Here is a 6,004-nt window from a genome sequence, read left to right on the forward strand (position 1 = left end):
ACTGGGGAACCTGAAAATTCCAAAGCAAGCCTTTAGCTTCACTGGGACCACCTTTCAGAAAGGCCTATTGACCTATTTTCTTTTTAAACCTTCCATTTCTTTTAATTAAAAGGCTCAAATTTCCTGGATGTTAATCAAAGATTAGCTTGAGAATTAAAATGCTGTGCATCACTCAGAAAAAGAACCAAGTCTAATGGTGAACCACACTCCTCTCCTAATCAGTCCCAAACCACCTCGAAAGGGCCTTCTATGCAACTTCCTCATGTCTGTGAGAGGAACCAAGTGCGAAGGCTTCCTGCTGTCATGCTCCGATGGGGAGATGAGCTGTGGAGCTGGGGTAGCCTTTGGGGATTCTCTGTTGACTTCCTGTAAGAATTGGATCTTCTCCTCTGACTGCACCTGAGAAGTCCTGATTTTCTCATCCTGATTTTGCTTCTCTTTTCCTTTACTCATGGGTGATGGGTCCATATTCGACCAAAGGGTCTAGGCATCGCAGCTGGCCTTGAGCTTTCTAGTCCACTGTTTTCGATTGGCTCCTGGGGTGCATTGGAGACCTGAGGGTATCTGAACTGCAAAAGTGAGTTCCACACCTGGCACGAACGCTCTTGGTCTGTCCAGAGTTGTCCCTTCCACAAATCTCTGTCTGTTGTTGTCCCTCAGGTTCACCTAGGAGAGCCTAGGTCATGCCTCAAGGACACTGAATGGCAAACAACACAGCCTCTCTGGGCAGTGCAGGCCTCTAAGAATGACTGTCATTGCATGCAACGTGGGGACATTATCAGGGAGTAGACGAGATGCTGCCTCCAGCCAGAGGCAGAGGATGTCAGGGACAGCGTGTCCCGCAAGAGTGAAACTCAGGCTGCATCCTCAAGGGAGGGATGATTTCAGGTGGAGGAGGATGTTCTGGGCTTCGCAGGCAAAGGAATGTTGTCTGATGAAAGAATAAGAGCTGCTTTCTGAAAAGCAGTTTTTCCCTGAAATTCAGACATTCCCATGCTGGCTTCACGTGTGTTGCCATCTCGCATCCCGTCTGAGCACAAGTGGCCTCCCCAAAGCTTGCTGCAGTCAGGGCAGACAGGAGGGACACACGGAGAGCTGTGGGTGGCACCAGCCACTGTGCAGATCAGGGAAGAGCGTCAGAAGGTTCCACTGCGCGTCTCAGGTCTGCCCGCTGCTCTCTGTCTTTGTGCCCCATCTGTGAGTGGGGCCTGTGGGGTTGGACTCAGGGAGTTGTTGTGAAGGCTGATGAGGCCCATTGCACCGTGTCCCTTAACATGTTGTAAAGGCTGAATGTTTGATAGCCATTATTAATCATTTTGTAGGTTAGAATCAAAGGATAATAATTTTTGCCTTAAATAAAAAGCCACAAAAGGGTGACTTTTAAAGAACAAGAAACAAGCACTTTGGGAGGCGGAGATGGGTGGATCACTTGAGGTCAGTAGATCAAGACCAGGCTGAGCAACATGGTGAAACCCGGTCTCTAATAAAAATACAAAAAACTTTAGCTCACCGTGGTGGTGCACACCTGTGATCCGAGCTACTTGGGAGACTGAGGCAGGAGAATCACTTGAACCTGGGAGGCAAAGGTTGCAGTGAGCCAAGATCACGCCATTGCACTGCAGCCTTGGCAATGAGAGCGAAACTCCATCTCAATAAATAAATTAATAATAATAATTATAATAAAAAATAAGAAACAACAAAAAGTCACAGAATCATATACCCAGGCCACTCCAGTCCCTGTTTTCTTTTCCGTCACGCAGCCCCATCCTCAGTCAGCTCTGCCTTATCCCGACCGCTGAGTCTCACCTGCCCTCTCTCAGAATGCAGTGTCCTCTGCTGAGCCCATTTCAGTCAAAGTCACCTTTAAAGAAGTTTGTTTTAAATGGACCCAAGACCAATGCCCCAACTGCAATACTGTTCCCACCACAGTGTAGTTTAGTGCATGCCCTTGGAGGCTTCAGCTTTCACTGCTCGCTCTACTCTCATGTCACCAGGGGCGAGGTTGGCCTTCTGGAGTCTACAGCTCTATGTGTCCCCAGCAGGGTGGAGCTTATTTAGCAATGGCATCAGGCTGCAATGTAGGCTGAAACACACATACCGCACACTGTGTATGTGAAATGCTTTCACACGCGTTAATTAGTATGTGAGCTCTCCTCTGCCCTGGAGATGAAGGCTTTTTTTATGAATGTACCTTATTTTGCTTTATTTGGTAATAAATTCTTTAAGACTGGGGACTTGGTCTCATCCTTATGATCCCTGACAATACCTAAGTGTCCCTTGTGCATTTTAGATAGTCAATCTGTCTATATATATATATATATATATATATATATGTTTAGACAGAGTCTCACTCTGTCACTCAGGCTGGAGTGCAGTGGCTCACTGCAACCTCTGGCTCCCAGGTTCAAGCAGTTCTCCTGCCTCAGCCTCCCGAGAAGCTGGGATTACAGGTGCGTGCTGCCACACCCAGCTAATTTTTGTATTTTTAGTAGAGACGGGTTTTCACCATGTTGGCCAGGATGCTTTTGATCTCCTGACCTCATAATCCACCCGCCTTGGCATCCCAAAGTGCTGGGATTACAGGCATGAGCCAACGCGTCCAGCCTTATTTATTTTACTTTGTTTTTCCATAAGTTACTGGGGTACAGGTGGTATTTGGTTACATGAGTAAATTCTTTAATGGTGATTTGTGAGATTCTGGTACACCCATCACCTAAGCAGTATACGCTGCACCATATTTGTTGTCTTTTATCCCTTGCCCCCTTTCCACTCTTCCTCCCAAGTCCCCAAAGTCCATTACGTCATCCTTACGCCTTTACAGCCTCGTAGCCTAGCTCCCACATATCAGTGAGAACATACGACGTTTGGTTTTCTATTCCTAAGTTACTTCACTTAGAATATTAGTGTCTAATATTAGACAAAGTTATCTGCGTGACATTTGGTTTCACGGCTCATCCTCCTCCCCTCAATTAGACTGTAGGCTCTGGGAGGTCAGGGGTTGCATGGGCCTCAGTTCTTACCACATCTTTGACCCTGGCATAGGGCCCAGCATACAGCTAGTGACCCGTAAGTAGTAAATGGAAACATAAATAGTCATATTCAATAGATAGGAATATCCAGTCCTCTCTAGAGTCCAAAAACCAAGTGGAGCTTTCATGCCCTAGAGTGTTGACACCTCGCTGATTCCTGCCCTTGCAAGTCTCCCAGCAAAGGTAATGTTGCTGCTGCCCTGTGTCCGTAAGTTGTCTTGTATCTGTCTCTGCTATCACCCTGGATACTGGAACTGTCTCCCATATTAGGCCCAGGGCTGCTGGGGGACAGGGGCTTTGTCTGTCACCTGAGCCATACAGTGGGTGACACTAGCAGTTATAAATAAACACTTGTTTCAAAACTATGGCTGGGCTCAGTGACTCACACCTGCAATCCCAGCACTTTGGGAGGTGGAAGCAGGTGGATCACTTGAGGTCAGAAGTTTGAGACCAGCCTGGCCAACATGGCGAAACCCCATCTCTACTAAAAATGCAAAAATTAGCCAGGCATGGTGGCACATGCCTGTAATCCTCGCTACTCGGGAGGCTGAGGCAGGTGATTTGGTAGAACCCAGGAGGTGGAGGTTGCAGTGAGCCAAGATTGTGCCACTGCACTCCAACCTGTGCAACAGAGTGAGACTCTATCTCAAAAAAAAAAAAAAAAAAAGGAAGAAAGAAAGAAAGAAAGGAAAAAAAATTAGTCTTATCTTGGTCAGTGTGGCTCATGTCTGTAATCCCGGCACTTTAGGAGGCAGAAGCAGGAGGATATCTTGAGGCCAGGAGTTTGAGACCAACCTGGGTAAGATAGTGAGACCCTGTTACTACAAAAAATAAAAAAGAATAAATTAGCCAGGCATGGTAATGTGAGCGTGTGCAGCTACTCAGAAGGCTGAGGTGGGAGGATCACCAGAGCCCAGGAGGTCAAGGCTGCAGTGAGTTATGATCAAGTCACTGCGCTCCAGCCTCGGAGACAGAGCAAGAACCTGTCTCCAAAACAACAAAAACAGTTCATCTCATCTTTTTCCCACCCCACCCTGCTAACATTGTGCACCTGGAAATGGGCTTAAATCCTGATCTGCCATCAAGGTCACAAAGGACCTGAACTATGTTTGCCAGCCTTCCTCACTGCTGCCCTTAGAGAAGGCATCCAGGCATCCTTCATTCTAGGGGACTTCACGCCATCAGCACTATGGCGTGAACACCCTCAGGAGAGGGGAGCGGAAGCCTCATGGGGCTTTTTCTGCTTGGTCTTTCCTCTGTTGTTGGATGGAGCTTGTTTCCAGCCTAGTCCACTCTAGGCCTCTCCTTGGACTACACAGAGAGTCATCAAGATGAGAGCTGGCCCCAAATGGGGTTGAGTGTTGCGTGTGCTTAACTTTTTGTGTAACTGGCCAACATGACATGTCTAACTATACAAATGGAAATTTTATGATGATAAGATCAGTAGTTACTGAGATATTTATGTGACAAGCTGACAGATATAAAACTACAAAGCTTGCTTTTATGCCTCCCGTCTTTTCAGAGGAAAAATATAAATACCGAGATGATGGGTCACTTTGAGGAGAATTTATGGTCTAAATTACCTAATACCTGGTGAACTTCTAATATGCATGATGAAGTCTGTCTATGGTATTAAAAAGATAAACTTCATTTCCCAAGACTGTAGCAAATAAATTCATGCTGAAGAGGGATCCAAGTATCTCATCTTCTCCTACCCCAGATAAAAAACTAAAAACCCTGCCCTGGAGGCAGGGACTTTCACCGTGTTGCATTGCACAAGCATCTTCCCAGCCTGGGTCACGATGGCCTCACGTGGTCATCAAACATTAATCCATTTTTTGGAGAGAAATCTAAGTCCTGAAATAATTGTGTGTTGATAAAATACAGCAATAAAATACAACATTCCCTTGCCACTACAGAGTACACGTGAACTGAGAAAAACAGCACAGGAAGCTACGGGACACGTTGTGGGCAATGCGGCTGTGGCTGCTGCCAGATCTGTCCTTCAGTCCAGCTGACAATTGGCAATGCAACACCTCACCTGCGTGCCTGGGGTCAGCCTTCTCTCCATGCCTGGCTGCTGCCACTTTTCCTGCTCAGATGGGCATGGGAGTTGCCAGGCTGACACGGGTGGTGTCTGGGATCAGACCTTGGCAGCTGGACAACCTGAGCTTTCTTGTTGCCACGGGTACCCCTTGTTACCCACTTCTGGGGAGTGCAGCCAAGCCCCAGGGCCATGAATTCATCTCTGTGCCGAGCCATGACCAGGCACTCTGCAAGCCTAACTTCCTTTCATTTTTTTCTTTTTTTTTTTTTTTTGAGACGGAGTCTCACTCTGTCGCCCAGGCTGGAGCGCAGTGGCCGGATCTCAGCTCACTGCAAGCTCCGCCTCCCGGGTTTACGCCATTTTCCTGCCTCAGCCTCCCGTGTAGCTGGGACTACAGGCACCCGCCACCTCACCTGGCTAGATTTTTGTATTTTTTAGTAGAGACGGGGTTTCACCGTGTTAGCCAGGATGGTCTTGATCTCCTGACCTCGTGATCCGCCCGTCTTGGCCTCCCAAAGTGCTAACTTCCTTTTACACACACAGGTGCTCTACAAGTGGAGGCACCACTCACCATCCTCACCACCAGATGATAACAAGAGCCCGGGAGGAAGGTGAGGGAGCCCTGCGCTCTGGTAGGGAAGGCTGAATGAAGCCCCACGCTTCGAGTCTCTAAATGTCACCTTCTCACCCTGCTTACTCAAGGTTGCGCGGTCCTGAAGGAGCTGGTGTTTAAAACCCAGTCTCCCTGGGTTCAAAACCTCAAACCCTGGCTGTCTGGGGAACAGCAATAGATTAGAGGTGGACGAGACAGCAAGTTTCTTTCTTCTTTTGTCGTTGCTCCTTTACAATAGTGTCTCTTCCAGGGAATCATGGAGTGTCAGAGCTGAGTGGGCTCATTTCTAGACCGATACATGGAGCTCCAGAGAAG

The sequence above is a fragment of the Macaca fascicularis genome, chromosome 19, assembly GCF_037993035.2.
Source record: "Macaca fascicularis isolate 582-1 chromosome 19, T2T-MFA8v1.1".
Taxonomy (NCBI): domain Eukaryota; kingdom Metazoa; phylum Chordata; class Mammalia; order Primates; family Cercopithecidae; genus Macaca; species Macaca fascicularis.